The sequence below is a fragment of the Hylobates moloch genome, unplaced genomic scaffold (genome assembly GCF_009828535.3).
Source record: "Hylobates moloch isolate HMO894 unplaced genomic scaffold, HMol_V3 SCAFFOLD_21, whole genome shotgun sequence".
In the NCBI taxonomy this organism is placed as follows: Eukaryota; Metazoa; Chordata; class Mammalia; order Primates; family Hylobatidae; genus Hylobates; species Hylobates moloch.
Genome location: NW_026652296.1, coordinates 17,500,017 through 17,516,663, shown reverse-complemented (window position 1 = coordinate 17,516,663; position 16,647 = coordinate 17,500,017). Strand labels below are relative to the sequence as shown.

The following is a 16,647-nucleotide window of genomic DNA, read 5'->3' as shown; positions in this document are numbered from 1 at the left end:
TTGCTGCTATTTCATTTTTTCAGACTCCTTTTGTCCACATTGTCCCTGTTCTCCACGTATGCCCCTGCGACCCTAGCCGACTGTTGCCCAGCATCAACCACTCGCGCTTCCCACCAGTCACATAGAATGCCATTCTCTTTCCATCTTTATCCAGCTTCTTTGACAAAAACCTTTTATTACATTTGCAAACAGTGACCAAAAAGTATGAAAACCAGAGGATTGATGTTGGCACAACCACTTTGGAATTAAATGTAAATACTCCACTTCACTTGGGCGACATGCTGGGCTGATAAAACAGCTTCTGCAAACTCAATATCAAGGAGTCTGTTTCCAATACAGCTGTCTATTGTCTTTCGTGTTTGAAGATCACTCAAAAGGCTTTGGGCTGTTTTATACACGAACATGTGGATGTCTTAATTTATAAAAATCACTGTGCATCCCATTAATCTCTGCATCCTCAGTACCCAGGACTCTTTCTTGACCACAATAAATGCTCAATAAATGTTCACTAAATGAATGAACAAAAAAAAGACAGCTCTTCACTCTATGCTTCCCCTCAAACTGAAATCAAAAGGCCAGCCAGCTGTAGGGATTTTCATGTGCACACTGAGTTTCAGTGACATTCCGTCAAAAATTGATCATGATCTCTTTGTCAGACTTTTCTTGAACTATACTGACAAAAAAATTAAAATCATTCCATTCATTAAATAAATATGTATTCAGTGCTAACTATGGGTTGGGCACTGGGATATGATGGTAAGAGAAATAAAGAAGAGACTCTTCCTTTTTGAAGAGTGCAGCCCAGACAGACACAAATCAAGTAATCATACCAGTTAAATGACGCCAGCCATGATAAATGACAGTGGGCCTTTTAAAGGTAGGTCCACAAAGCCTTTGATGTTCCTCGCCTTGAGAGGTGGAGCTCAATTCCCCTTTCTTGGAATATAGGTTGGATTCAGTGCCTTACTTGTAAGGAGTAGAAGAGAAGGGATGTCATTTCCAAGACTAGGCTATAAAAAGACTGTGGCCCCATCTTGGATGTATTCATTCTTTCTCTTTCTGTCTCTTTTCTCATCATTTGCCCTGGAGGAAGTACCAGTTGCCATGTTGTGAGGATACTCAGGCATGTGAGGGGTAAGGGAGAACCTCCCTTTAGGGAGGAACAGGGAACTTCTAGCAACCACGTCGGTGATCTTGGAAGCAGAGCTTCTATCCCCAGTTGAGCCTCTTCAGATGACTGCAGCCCTGGCCAACAACCTGACTGCAACCTCATGAATGACTCTGAGTTAAAACCACCCAGTTAATCCACTCCCAGATGCCTAACTCACAGAAACTCGGAAGTAATAAATGTTTGTGGTTTTAGGTTATGTTTGGGGTAATTTGTTACACAGCAATAGGTAATTAACATGAAGGAGAAGTCCCAGATAATGTGAGTGCTTCCATCTGATCTGGGAAGTCAGAAGGAGCTTCCCCAAGGAAGTGATTGAGTAATGGAGGAGCAAGAAGGCTGAGAAGAGTAATCCAAGGAAAAGAAGTGACATGTGCAAGGGCCCTGGGGCAAGAAGGAGCATGCTGAGTTGGAAAGATTGAAGGAAACAAGTGTGGCTGCTGCTGCATGGGGATCAAATGGGTAAGTGATTTGGAATAAAGCTGGCATGAGGGGGACCTATCCATGGAGGGCCTCAAGACATTGTCCAGGACTTTGATCTTTATCAAGAGAGCAATGGCAAGTCTTTGAAGAAACAGGTAGGTGACTTATCAGACTTGTATTTCCTTCATGTTCTTTCAACTATCATCTCTTATCAAAGCATTCAGCTGACAACTTCCTCTCTCTGGGCATGTTTTGAATTCCACATAGACTTTCTGCAAATAATGGAAATCACATAGCCCCCCAAAAAAAAATCTGCTTATAATTTGCAGTGCAAACTTCATGCTAACCCTCATTTTACCCCAGTGGCTGCCAGTCACTCGCTATCAGCTATAAGAGGGCGAGATAGACAAGGTTTGGGAAACATAGGATGAAGTAAGGGGCTCCCTTCAAGGTGAATCCCAAAAATCATATGCTAATGTTGGGGTGTAGGTGTATCTGTGCAGTTTTTAAAGGACAAAGTCGAGTTTTTATCACATTCTCAAGGGGATCTGGGTTCCCTAGAAGCAGAACCTGAAGCCAAGATTCAGGGTCATGGGAGTTACTGAGGAAGGACTCACAGGGGAAACTTTCAAGGAAAAGGAAGAGAAAAGAACCCAGCAATGATGTGATCTTGGGTGATATGTAGCCCTGGCCTGATCCCCAGGAGGGACACTGGAAAATAATCTATACACAGAGTTACCCCATCCCATGGCATGAGGCCAGCCTCTTATACCCCTACGTCTACATCCCTCAGTTATTGGCCGTGAGTTGCTCCCTGCGTTTCTGGAGATGATGTAGGTTTTCCAGATAAAATTAAGTATTTTTATTTGCTAAATATAGCAACCCTAAGAAAAGGGCAGCTACGAATCATTAGCAGCCAACACTCACAGCAGCTCACGGATGGCTCAGCAAAGGGGATCTTGGCAGGACACCAAAACAGTGTTAACCACAATCTGTGACCCTGAAAAGGTTCAAAACCCTCCATCTATAGGACGGAAATGGTTGGCTGGTCAGTAATGTTCTGGGAAACCATGATAAATTCCTCACACTTAGAAGCTGCAATGGGGCCCCAGGAAACCAGGACAGAGCTGGCATCCAGTTATGTTTGCACATCTGACTGACTCAAGTTTCCCAGGGAATCCAACTCAAATCCAGAACTTACAGCTTATCAGAGTGCAGGAAGAGGCCAACAGGCCAAAATCAACCTAAGCATCATTAAACTAAAAGTTGCACAAAGATTCTACAGAGGAACCACTGAAAGTTCAGACAACCAGGTCCCTTGTGTTATTTTAAGTGTGGGGTAGTACAATGGGAATTAAAAGTAAAGATTCTGGATCCATAATATCCGAGTTCAAATCCCAGTGCCCCTGCTTAGCAACTGTGTGACTCTAGGCAAACTACATGACCTCTCTGGGACTCAGTTTCTTATCTGTCAAATGGATATTATAATAATAATCTATCTGTACCAGTATAGGATCAACTCAATTGATTTCTATAAACTGTTTAAAACTGTGCCTGCTTCAGAGTAGACATCAATAAATGTTTATGATTAATATGATTATATAGTTATAAAAAATGATTTTTTGTTATTAAAGTTATCTGAAACTTCCCAGATTAGCTCCTTCCAAAGGCCTGAAAACATCCTTCATGATACTGGGCAGCATCATTTGGCCATGAGCTTCCTGGGGGGCCTGATGAGTGCCCTTCTCATCTTTGCACAGTGTTATGGACACATTGTTGGGTTTGATGAATATTTGATCAGTGGAGGCTGCCATTGCAGGAAGTAGCCAGGAAGGAAGTTTGCTGTCATTCAGGCCTGCCAGGCCCTTCCACTCCACCTGCCTTTACATCTCATGGCAGGTGCAACTGCATGTTTAAAAGCCATGACGGGTCACTCTTTGGGCCTGAAATTTCCAGGTGTACAGTTGGGGGGTTGGTCTAGAGAAAAATCTCTGACCACCGTGTATCAACTCCTCCTTCTGTGCCAAGCACTGTACTGAATGTTTCATGAACATTATCTTGTTAACTCATCTCAACAACCCTAACTTCTTAATTTCCCTATTACAGAAGAGGAAATGGAGGCTCAGCCACCTTCTCCAGGGCACACAGCTAGATTCTTTTACTCTCAGGCATGAACCATAATCTAGCAGGAAGGACACATTCTTGCCAATGATGGCCAAGCTCCCTGAGATCGCAGGAGCTATTTGCAGGCAGGTGCTGAAGCCAAAACTCAAGAAGAGGAGACACTCATATCCAGGCACCCTCTAGCTCATAGCCAGAGCTCATATTCTCCAAAGCTGGGCACAAGCCAAGAGAGAATAATGGACACCCCTGGGATTTCATAGGGACGTTGTAGAGCCAGGGAGGTAGCAGAGCTAATACCACAAGAATACAACAGTAAATACGGCTGGGCACAGTGGTGCACACCTGTAGTCCCAACTACTCGGGGGCCTGAGGTGGGAGGATTGCTTGAGCCCAGGAGTTCCGGGCTGCAGCATGCCACGGCAATCAGGTGTCCTCACTAAGTTTGGTATCAGTATGGTGACCTCTGAGGAGGGGGCACCACAAGGTTGCCTAAGGAGGGGTGAACTGACCCAGAGAGAAAATGGGGCAGGTCAAAACTCCCGTGCAGATATGTAGTGGGATCGCACCTGTGAATAGCCACAGCACTGGGAACATAGCAAGACCCTGTCTCTCATAATAATTAATTAATTGTAAACACTGCTTGCTGAGTACTTACTAAATGCTAGGCTTCATGCTAAGCCCCTGTCTTGATCGAGTTCCCCAAAAACAGACTCTGAGATGAGGATTTGGTTGCAGGGTGTTTACTTGGGAGGTGGTCTCAGGAAGCACAGTGAGAGCCAGAAAATAAAACAGAGAAGAGAGAAAAGTCAGTAAATGGTACAGTGATGAGTAGGTCACCTCTGTGGACAACTAAGGTTAGGTCCTACTGGGGACACTTTGGGAAGCTCTGTGTTACACACATGAGAATTTTTCCACTGAGTGTGAGAAAGCTGGGTATGGATCCACCAACTCCCATCTTCCACTGGTTGAGGGTCCCTCCTGGGACATTAACTCCCTGGCACTTCTAAATGTCCTGTGCAGGGGTTGAGCACCCTCCTGAGCACCAGAGGAGCCCTTGGGCAGAGAGGATCACAGGTGCTTGAGGCTGGAGGCCATGGATGTGTGCAGGAACTGCCCGGAAAACGTGCAGGTGACAAGAGGGTCAAGGAAACATTAGAAGGATGCAACTTGCTATAGCCTCTTTCATGTATTGTCTCACCAGCCCAGTGAGGTAGGTACCATTGTGTGTCCATTTTAGAGATGAGAAAACTGAGACTGAGACTCAGCAAAATAAAATCTACTCAAGGTCACAGTTGATGACCTAAGACTGAGTCCAGGCAGCCAGGTCCAGAGCCCCTGGTCTAAGGCATCATACAACACTGAGGACTCCCCAGCCAGTGCTCTTTGACTGTACCGAGTGGGCAACAATCGCACCAAACCCATGGGATTCCAGCCTCCTTCTATTTGTTTCTTTTACTGTATATATTTAAGGCGCGTAACATGAGGCTTTGATATACATATACATAGTGAAATGCTTACTAGAGTCAGGTGAATACACAGATCTATCACTTCACATAGTTATCCTTTGTGTGTGTGTGGCAAAAGCACTTAAAGTATACTCCTAGCAAAAATCCTGAATACAATACATATTAACTATTGTCCTCATGTGGCACGTTAGAACTCTAGACTTGTTCCTCCTACACCTCTGCACCTTTGTATCTTTTGACTTACACTCCTCATTTTCTCTCCACCCCTTCCTTGCCCCACCCCTGGTAACTACCATTTTATTCTCTGTGTATTTGACTTTCCTTTAACTCCAAATCCTGTATGTTCTCCACACAGTATTCATTCTACTGGCCAACAGTTTGGAGTAAAGGATGGGGTTGGCCTTTATTCGACTGGAGTGGAAAGATGAACAGAGCTGGGGGGTAACTTCTTTGTCCTAACCAATGCCAACTCCATTTTGCTTTGTAAAAGGACTCTTGGAATTAGTAGGGGCGGGAAAAACACCTCCAGGTCAGAAGCTTACCTTGTGTGTCATATTTCAGGCAATAGGAAGGAATTCCCCAGTTTCCCTCCAGCGGGGTGGAGAGAAACTTCCCCCACCCTCACTGGAATAGTATAGTCAGCCTTAATCCCCCTACCTCCTGGGAGATGCATGACTTGGATCCCTTTTCCAACATTCTAGTTGCGTGACCTTGCTTTCTAACATCACCTCCCTGAATTCAGTTTTCTCATCTATAAAATGGAAATGATGACACTTGCCTCTTAGGGCTGTTGTGGGGATAAAATGAGATAATGGAGAGAGAGTTCTCCGCACTGTGCCTGGCACATAGTCAGCACTCAAAAAGAGATTCATTCCTCACCCCTCGCAATGCACCTACCCCATAATGCGGAAGCACTGGGCAGGTGTGACCTGAGAGCATATGTTTGTGGTGACAGATCCAGCAAGACAATAATTGAGAGTAACCTGTGTGGTGTGTGTGTGTGCGTGTGTGTGTGTGTGTGTGTGTGTGTGTGATATGCTGCACTCAAAACCCATCCTTTCCCACCTCTAACCCCACGGGCTCTCTACCGTGATTACAGTGATTCTAAAGAATTCACTGAAACATGTTATAAGCCTTGATTACAATGAAAAAGCCATTTTCCTAAAGTGGATCTTCCATCTGCTGGAGGTAGCCAGGCCCCAGTGACAAAGAAGAAATTCCTGGAACTCTGCAAACTCGGCGTCTTTGGCACAAAGCCCACTCCTTCCTGCAGCCAGCCTGATTGACAAGGCCCAACATCCGTCCCCTCCCAGGCCTAGATCCACAGCAGCAGCCCACAGAGCAGCCTTGGAAATGGACGATAAATGGCGCCTTTTTATTTATGAGCACTTTCCATTATGGGCATAATACCCCCATTCTTTCCCCGGTTTGTATACAAACATCTCAAAATAGGCTTATTTTAAAAGGACCTTGGGACACAATACTTCTGTTTGAGAGAGCGGCCGACGTGCCCACGCACGCTGAGAGCGGCTGGGTTGTTACTTGCTGGCCCCCTTTGCAAGAGCACTCAGCAGTCCTTTTGGGCAGAGAAAATAATTTGCTCAGGAGCCCATTTGGCCCTGGAAGTCCACAGAGTGGACAAGGTCGCCTGCTACTCGAGATTTACACAACTGCCGGTCCTGGGGTTGGCAATTCTGGGACCCATGGCCACTGGGTCCATGATAATAATTCACATTTGCAGAAGTCATGTGTTTCCAAAGCCCTGGTCCCTGGCTTTTGCTCATTTACTCCTCCCCACACTTGAGTTTATAGTTAGAATTTTTTTTTTTTTAATTGAGACAGAATCTCACTTTGTCACCCAGCCTGGAGTGCAGTGGCACGATCTTGGCTCACTGCAACCTTGGCCTCCTGGGTTCAAGCAATTCTCCCACCTCAGCCTCCCGAGTAGCTGGGATTACAGGCACGTGCCACCATACTTGGCTAATTTTTTTATTTTTAGTAGAGACGGGGTTTCTCAAATTTAGGCTCCACTGCCCTAAGAGGCAAGTGTCACCATTTCCATTTTATAGATAAGGAAACTGAATTTAGACAAGCAAGGTCACACAACAAGAACGTTGGAAAAGGGATCCAAGTTACGCATCTCCCACGAGGTAGGGGGATTAAGGCTGACTATACTATTCCAGTGAGGGTGGGGGAAGTTTCTCTCCACCCCGCTGGAGGGAAACTGGGGAAGTCCTTCCTATTGTCTGAAATGTGACACACAAGGCAAGCTTCTGACCTGGAGGTGGTTTTTCCTCCCCTAACAACTCCAAGAGATCCACCCACCTCAGCCTCGCAAAGTGTTGGGATTACAGGCGTAAGCCACTGCACCCTGCCTGTTGTTAGAACTCTTCAGAGGAGAAAACTTTATCCCTGAAGTATTAAATACTTTAACCGTCAACCCAGAAGAATTGGCAGAGGTGGAGCTTCGATAAATTGTCAAAATGGTGAAAGTTAATCATTCATTTGCAAATCCACCTGAAATCACTATCCTTGAATTGCCTCAATTCTAATGTCACTACAAAGACCTCTTTACCCTCCTCCCACTGCCTCACCCCAAGAAGCCCATTGCTTTGCTGTGTTTCTCTCATGAATGAAACTTGGGGTCTCTTGGCCCAGGGCAAAAAGGATGCGCTGACCCCCAGGGGCTCTGGCCAGGCCTTTACAGAGCTAAAAAGGATAGCACCTTTTCCCAATCTCAATGGTTTTTTGCTTTTGTGTACAGTGGTTTTTTGCTTTTGTGATCTATTTTGAAAGACCAGGTATAATTTGTATTCTATTTAGCAAACCTTTATATGGCACTTACTGTGTGCCAGCTGTTGTTCCAAATGCATTTCAAATCTTAACTCGTTTAATCTTCATAATACCTTTCTGAGATAGATCTTCTTATTGGGGAATTTGTAGATGAGGAATTGAAGCAGAGACACTTAAGTAACTGTCTCAATGTCACACAGCCAGTATGTAGAAGAGCTAGAATTTGAACTTGGCCTGGTTCCAGGGTCTGTGCTTTCTTAACCACTACATTATATTCTTAAATGTTAGTGTCTATAATTCAGGTGATTACCGGTGGTCACTTACCAGGGGAGAAATGCCTACTTTTTGGACATAGGAAGCACCAACATTGAATGGGCTCCTACGATATACCAGGCTTTGTTCCAAGGGCTTCAATACGCTATCTTAATACTTTTCAACAATCTTAGGAGGCAGACGCTGTAATCTCCAGCCTACAAATGAATTAATCAAGACTAAAAGCATAAATCAGAATAGAAATTTTAGTACCCTGACTGGTACATAGAGGGGCCACTCAACAAATCCAAATCCAATTAATTAATATCTAAGCATAGACTCAGAAACACAGCTAGTATGCAGTGGAGCCTAAATTTGAGCCCAGTTTTATCTGACCTTCACCTGAAAATTGACCAGGATATCCCCAGGTAACACAATTAGACAGGTGTAGACAGCAAGTTATTTTTATAAAATTATCAATATTAACATAAATAGAAATGTATTAATATGCGTTTATAATACATTATACATTCATTACATAAATATTAATTAAAATTGTAGCATAGAGATTAACTGATTTCTAATTATTGAGGATAAGAAATTCATTTTCCATATTGCTTCATCTAACCTTAATGTTTCTTATTTTGCTTTAACGAGTATATGTAACTATCTTTTTTTATTTTTCTATTTTTCTAATTTTAATTTTTATAAACACATAATAGTTGTACATATCTCTGGGATACATGTGATATTTTGATACACACATGCAATGCATAATGACCAAATCAGGATAATTGGGATATGCATAACCTTAAACATTCATTTCTTTGTGTTAGAAACATTCTAATTCCACTCTTATAGTTATTTTGAAATATACAGGAAATTACTGTTAACTATAGTCACCCTATTGTGCTACTGAACACTAGATCTTATTCCTTCTCTCTCACCGTATTTTTATACCCATTAACCAACCCTTCTTTATCCCCCCAACCACATTACCCTTCCCAGCATCTGTGTTTTTTTGTTTGTTTGTTTTTGTTTCTTTTTTGAGAAGGAGTCTCACTCTGTCACCCAGGCTGGAGTGCAGTGGAGCAATCTCGGCTCACTGCAACCTCCACCTCCCAGGTTCAAGCAGTTCTCTGCCTTAGCCTCCCACCAGCCTCTGTAATCATCATTCTTCTATCTCCATGAGATCAATTGTTTAAATCCACATGGCATTTATTTTGGTATATGGTATGGATTATACTTTTATAAATAAAGCATATATACATATATATAATTAGAATTATGCATATCTCCAAATGGTTAACTGTCTCACCATCATTAATTGAATAATCCATTATTTTTCCCCCACCTTACTCTTATAGTAAATTCTTTTTTAGCTTTCTATTTGAAATCATTTTAAGCTTTCAGAAAATTTGCAAAAATAAAATTAAGAGTTCCTTTATGCCTCTCCCCCAGCTTCCCCTAATGTTAAGAACTTATGTAACCATAGTGCCAAAAAAAAAAAAATTGGAAAATTAACATAACTACTCTGCAGACCTTATTTGATTTTCACCAGTTTTCCCATTAATGTTCTTTCTCTGTTCCAGGATCCAACCCAAGATCCTACATTGCCTTGAGTTATCACGTCTTCTCAGTTTCCTCCAATCAGACAGTTCCTTTGTCTTCAATCTTTCATGACCTTGACTCTTTGAGAGGGCACTGACCAGCTACTTCATAAAATATCCCTTAATTTGGGGTTGCCTCATGTTTTCTTGGGGTTAGATTGAGGGTATGCATTGGAGACACAAATATCATAGAAGCGATGTGCCTTTCACAGTGCAGGAGTGCATGACGGTGCAACATACCAGATGGTACATGATGTCAGGATGTCCCATCACCTGTGATATTAAACTTGATCACTTGGTTAAGGTGGTACCTGCCAGGTTTCTACACTGTAATGTTACTATTTTTTCTCTTAGTAAATAATAAATATCTTGTGAGGAAATACTTTGAGATAATGCAAATATCCTGTTCTCGTCATACTAAATACTAATTTTAGCATCTGTTGACGTACTTGCCTGTGATGATTGTTATCGCAGTATTTGCCTACTGGTGATTTTCTATTTCCATCATTCCTCTACAACTATTAATCAAAATTCCTCTGCAAGGAAGAACTCTCCCTTCTCCCGCAGTACATATAATTATTTATATCAGTATGGATTTATGAATATCTACTTTCTTCCATGGGTTATAATCCAATTCTTACAGTAAATTCTAACATACCCTTTTTTCTCTGGCTGAATTTACTATTCTATTTCATGGGTATTTTGGTATATTCCTGCCCCAATAATACACTATCTTAATCATTACAGCTTTATAATACATACTAGAATTTTTACATTGAAGTTCCCTTCTCACTGTCATTATTTTTCCAAAAATTCCTGGGTGGCTTTTTCCTATTTATCTTTGCAGATGAGTTTTTAAATAGTTTTGTCAACTTACACAACCCTAAAGGCATTAGGTTGAAATTGCATTCAATTCAAGAACTAATTTGGGGAAAATTGTTTTCTTTACAATACTGTCTTCCCATCCAAAAACATGATATGCCTTTCCGTTGATGTAAGTCAGCTTTCAGATGCCTCTATGAAACTTTGCCATTTATTTCATATAGGTACTGTACCTTTTGGTTGGAAAATTCCTAGAGTCCATTTTCCCCCAGGATTTTTTTTTTTTTGTAACCAGACACCTTATTGAACTATCTTATTGGTTCTAAATATATATATATATTTTTTTTTTTTTTTTGAGACGAAGTCTCGCTCTGTCACTAGGCTGGAATGCAGTGGTGTGATCTCTGCTCACTGCAACCTCTTCTTTCTGGTTCAAGTGATTCTCCTGCCTCAGCCTCCCGAGTAGCTGGGACTACAGGCACGTGCCACCACACCCAGCTATTTTTTGTATTTTTAGTAGAGATGGGGTTTCACCATGTTGGCCAGGATGGTCTCAATCTTCTGACCTTGTGATCCACCCGTCTTGGCCTCCCAAAGTGCTGGGATTACAGGCGTAAGCCACCATGCCTGGCCTGGTTGTAAATTTTTAGTTTATTAATTTACTCAACAGTTATTTACTGAGCATCTACCATGTACCAGGCACTGATGCGAGATATGGGGAGTCAACTTTGTTCTGAGCCTCACAGACCTTAAATTCTAGCAGGTCAGACAAAGAACAGAAAAACAAGTAAATACTTATAAGTAGGACTGTTATTTATCATAAGGCAGTATTCAGTGCTCTATACAACACTAAAGCAACATTGGAAAAAGCAAAATGAAAGGAAGAGGGTGTTATCTTAGACATGGCCATTGGGAAAGCCTCCCTGGAGGGGTGATATTTGAGCAAAGACCTGAATAAAATGGAAGAGTGAGCCAAGAAACCATCTGAGCAAAGAGCATTCCAGGTAGAGAAAAAAGCCTGTGCAAAGGTCCTGTGGCAGAAATGAGTTTGGCAGTTTTGAGGCATGGTAAGGCCAGGGTGGTTGGAATAGAGTGAGGGAGTGCAGAGTAGGACAGGAGGTCAGAGCGGTGGGCAGAGCACAAGCCATGCAAGGCCTTGAGGCCCTGGTAAGGAGTGTGTAGTGTAGTCTAAGTGTGATGAGAAACACAGAAGCAGGGATTCCAGTAAGGAGGCCCCAGAGGTCATCTAGGTGAGAGAAGATGGTGGCCAGGACCAAGGCAGGAACCGTGGAATGGTCACAAGCAGTCAAATCTTTGACACATTTTTAAAGCTGCCCTGGCAGCTTCCCTCAATGTCAGGAGTGAGGGAAGATGAGCATGACGGAAATGCACCAAATCCACACTGGGCATATATTTCATGCCGCTCACATTTATCCTCAAGGATCCAGACTCAGCCAACACTTTGTAACACTCATATAGTTAATGCATAAGGTCATAGCTAATTTAACAGACTGCTCTTTGACATTAAAAAGGAGAAAAAAAAAAAGAGGCCAGGTGTGGTGACTCAAGCCTATAATCTCAGCACTTTGGGAGGCCAAGGCAGGAGGAATGCCTGAGGCCAGGAGTTCAAAAACAGCCTGGACAACATGGTGAAACCCCGTCTCTACAAAAAAATACAAAAATTAGCATGCATAGGGTGGTATGCACCTGCAGTAGCAGCTACTCGGGAGGCTGAAGTGGGAGGATCATTTGAGCCCTGCCAGTCAAGGATGCAGTGAGCCATGACTGTGCCACTGCACTCCAGCCCTGACAACAGAGCAAGACCCTCTCTCAAAAAAAAAAAAAAAAAAAAGCTTTTAAAACGCTGCCGCCACCAGGAGTCCTGTACTATCAGCCATGGTCAACCCCACTGTGTTCTTCGACATCGCTATCAACACCGAGCCCTTGGGCCGTGTCTCCTTTGAGCTGTTTGCAAACAAGATTCCAAAGACAGCAGAAAATTTTCGTGCTCTGAGCACTGGAAAGAAAGGATTTGGTTATAAGGGTTCCTGCTTTCACAGAATTATTCCAGGGTTTATGTGTTAGGGTGGTGACTTCACGTGCCATAATGGCACTGGTGGCAAGCCCATCTGTGGGGAGAAATTTGATGATGAGAACTTCATCCTAAAGCATACAGGTCCTGGCATCTTGTCCATGGCAAATGCTGGACCCAACACAAATGATTCCCAGTTTTTCATCTGCACTGCCAAGACTGAGTGGTTGGATGGCAAGCATGTGGTCTTCAGCAAGGTGAAAGAAGGCATGAAGATTGTGGAGGCCATGGAGTACTTTGGGTCCAGGAATGGCAAGACCAGCAAGAAGATCATCATTGCTGACTGCAGACAACTTCAATAAGTTTGACTTGTGTTTTATCTTAACCACCAGACTATTCCTTCTGTAGTTCAGGAGAGCACACTTCCACCCCATTTGCTCGCAGTATCTTAGAATCTTTGTGCTCTCGCTGCAGTTCCCTTTGGATTCCATGTTTTCTTTGTTCCCTTCCATGCCTAGCTGGGTTGAAGAGTTAAGTTTATGATTATGAAATAAAAACTAAATAACCAAAAAAAAAAAAAAGACAGGCTCTGTTTGCTGGATCCTGTTTTGGACCATAAAATCACTCTCCCTACTCCTGGGGATAATCAAGATAGCAGCTGAATTATGTCGAATATGCTGTGATGTAATAGAGAGAACTTAGAGCTAGGAGGCAGGTGCTCCGGGCAAACCTGAGCACATCACTCAGCCTCTCTGGCCTCAGACGCCTCACATACAATGAAAGGATCAAACTGGATCCCCTGGAGGTTTCTCCTAGTTCAGGCATTCCAGACTCTCTATAAACTGCATTATCACAGGGACCTCAGTCAAGGACAGCAACTAAGACTCGACAAGCAAGAGATGAGAGCCCCAGTTCCCCACCTAAAGCCCACCACGTAGAGCAGAGCTCAGAAGATTAAATGAGAAAATATCTGGAAAGTTCTAGCAGATGAGAAGAGCTCACTCCGCGAGAGCTGCCAACATATGTCTAGTTAACAGAGAGTTAACAAGTATATATAGATCACCAATTTTCAACTCCATTTTACTTGTCAACTGAAACTCTACTGAACACACTGTATTTTATTGATGACTCAAGTACCCTTCAGGCTCAGGAAGGAGCCTGAAGGTCACGATTATAATCTCTAATTAGCTTTGTTCTGGAGCTGTGTGGGAGGGCTGGTTAACCAGAAGTTGCAGGTACATGAGTTCTGGATAAAGAATTGCTACCTCAATGGATGAAGAACAGATTCTGTTCATTTACTGAAGTGCTTGTTAATTGTGAATAATTACTGTAGGGTGTACTTCAGCCATCACCTACACATATAAATAACCATTTGTTCCATGACTCCAGGTTATTAATACGCTCCCAGGGCCGTTCTGATATAATGCCGGGAGAAATGTGGGACTTACATCCTCTATGTGAATTTTTGTTTGGCCTGACATCAGAGGATGCTAGGAGAAAAAAAGAAAAACTCTACTGGGATCCAGGTTAACCTGAATTAGTGAAAGTTTGAGCAACCAGCATCCATAATGAAAACTGCTTAAGGCCAAGGTATTTTTGGAAGCTGCCCCCCACCCCCCAACAAAGGATTACAAAAGAATTAAACTCTGGGATACCTTAGATTCAAAGCAGGCCTCCCACTGGCTTGAAAGACTTCGGCCTCCTCATTAAGGAGGAAAGCAAGAGGGTGGGTCCTGGTGTTCACCAGCTGTCCTGGACCTGGCCTCTCTCATATCATATGCTGGGCTTAAGGGGATTAAGAGCGAGTGAGTGGTGCAGAGGAATGGGCCAGACAGGGAGGGGCAGCTCAGACCCAGCCATCTCACCAGACAGCAGGTTCTACACGTCCCCTAGAAGCAAAGTCAGCCCAGTTCATCCCTTGACCCGCCATCATCCCTGACTCCTGTGGCCACTCTCAGCTTTTCTCTATCATCTCAGGGCTCTGCCTGGAAGTCCTCCATCTGTGCACATCACCTCGCTTCCTGACCAGTGTCCTTCCTTAGCTTTAGCTATGCCATGTGGTGTTGTTTGAATTGCGTCCTCCTAAAAGATACGTTGAAGTCCTAACCCCAGTTCCCTGTGTGAATGCTACCTTATTTGGAAATAGTCTTTGCATATGTAATTAGTTAAGGTAAGGTCATACTGGATTAAGGTAGGCCCTAAATTCACTATGATGACTGGTGCTCTTATGAGAAGAGATGAAAACACACACACACACACACACACACACACACACACACACACAGAGAGAGAGAACATTATGTGATGATGGAGAGGGACTGAAGTGACACCATCTATGAGCCAAGGAAGGCCAAGAATTGAGGGCCACCCTCAGAAGTCAGGAAGATGCAAGGAAGCATCCTCCCCAAGAGCCTTCAGAGACAGGATGTGGCCCTGCAGACACAGTGATTTCAGACTTCTAGACTCCGGAACTATGAGAGAACAATGTTTGAAGCCACCCACGTTGTCAGCAGCCTTAGGAAATTAATATACCATGCAATACAGCCACATTCAAACTTTTCTGTTCAGCCACCCTTTCTTCAAATAAAAGTTTACAAGGAAGTTTAATAAGATATTGGAAGAACTCTGATTAATGTAGGATGTGGAGAGGGAGGGGTGAGCAGGATCTCAGGCCTCTGCCCTCCCCTTCTCTAACTTGGAAGCTAGGGGTAGGGCGGGAAGGACCATGACCAACATCCCTCAGGTTCCAGAAAGCAGTTTGGCATGAGAATTAGCAGGCAAGCCTACAGCACAGCTTCTCCTGGACTCGAAACTCAGCTCTTCCCCGTCCCAGCTGTGTGATATTTGACAGATAACTTATCGGGGCCCCAGTTTCTTCATTAGTAAAGTGAAGACAAAACCACCTGCCCGATGCAATCACTGTGTAGCCAAATGGAGATCCTGTTTGCAGAGCACCCACCCTGGCCCTTTATCATAGGTGGAACCATGTCCCCCCCCGGAATTCCTATATTGACGTCCTACCCTCCAGTACCTCAAAATGTGATTATACTTGGAACTGAGAGTCTTTAAAGAGGTGACTCAGTTAAAATAAGGCCATTAGGGTGAGCTTTAATCCAGTATGATGGGTGTCCTTACGGGAAGAGGAGATTTGGACACAGGCAAGCACGGAGGAAAGATCATGTGAGGAGAGAGCAAGAGGCAACTATCTACAGGACAAGAGAAGCCTCGGAAGAAACCAGATCCGCCTATAGCTTGATCTCAGACCTCCAGCCACCAAAACTGTGAGACAATACATTTCTGTTGTTTAAGCCCCCAGGCTGTGGTGCCTTGTTATTGCAGCCCAAGCAAACTAATACAACCTGGTACAGAGGTCATGCAATAAATGTTAATTTCCTCTCCATTCCTATGTGCCAGACTCACCCGCAAGCATTTTTTTTTTTTTTTTTTAGATGGAATCTTGCTCTGTCGCCCAGGCTGGAGTACAGTGACGGGATCTCAGCTCACTGCAACCCCTGCCTCCTGGGTTCAAACAAGTCTCCTGCTTCAGCCTCCCGAATAGCTGGGATTACAGGCGTTCACCACCACTCTCGGCTAATTTTTTGTATTTTTGGTATAGACGGGGTTTCACCATGTTGGCCAGCCTGGTTTTGAACTCCTGGCCTCATGGAATCCACCTGCTTTGGTCTCCCAAAGTGCTGGGATTACAGCCATGAGCCACCGTGCCCAGCCACTGGCAAGCATTTTAATCTGTCACATTTGATTAATTCTAGATGCACCTTCTCTCCCCATGTCAACATCTCTTAAATGGGAATGCATCTGGTAGTCTCTGGGAGCCAGGCCAGGTGGGCACCATGACACAGTTGTCATTGCCATGCGTGCTCAAGCCTGGTGGGGATTCCCTGTGGATAAAGGCAACTCTCACATTTGCACCAGCGAACGACCTGCAGATCATTGAAG

General features: G+C 43.7%; 1 pseudogene; it reads left to right on the top strand.

The window, feature by feature from the left end:
• Positions 1–12,524: 12,524 nt before the first annotated feature.
• LOC116461041 (peptidyl-prolyl cis-trans isomerase A-like) lies at positions 12,525–13,076 on the top strand (annotated as a pseudogene).
• The last annotated feature ends 3,571 nt before the right edge of the window (positions 13,077–16,647 follow it).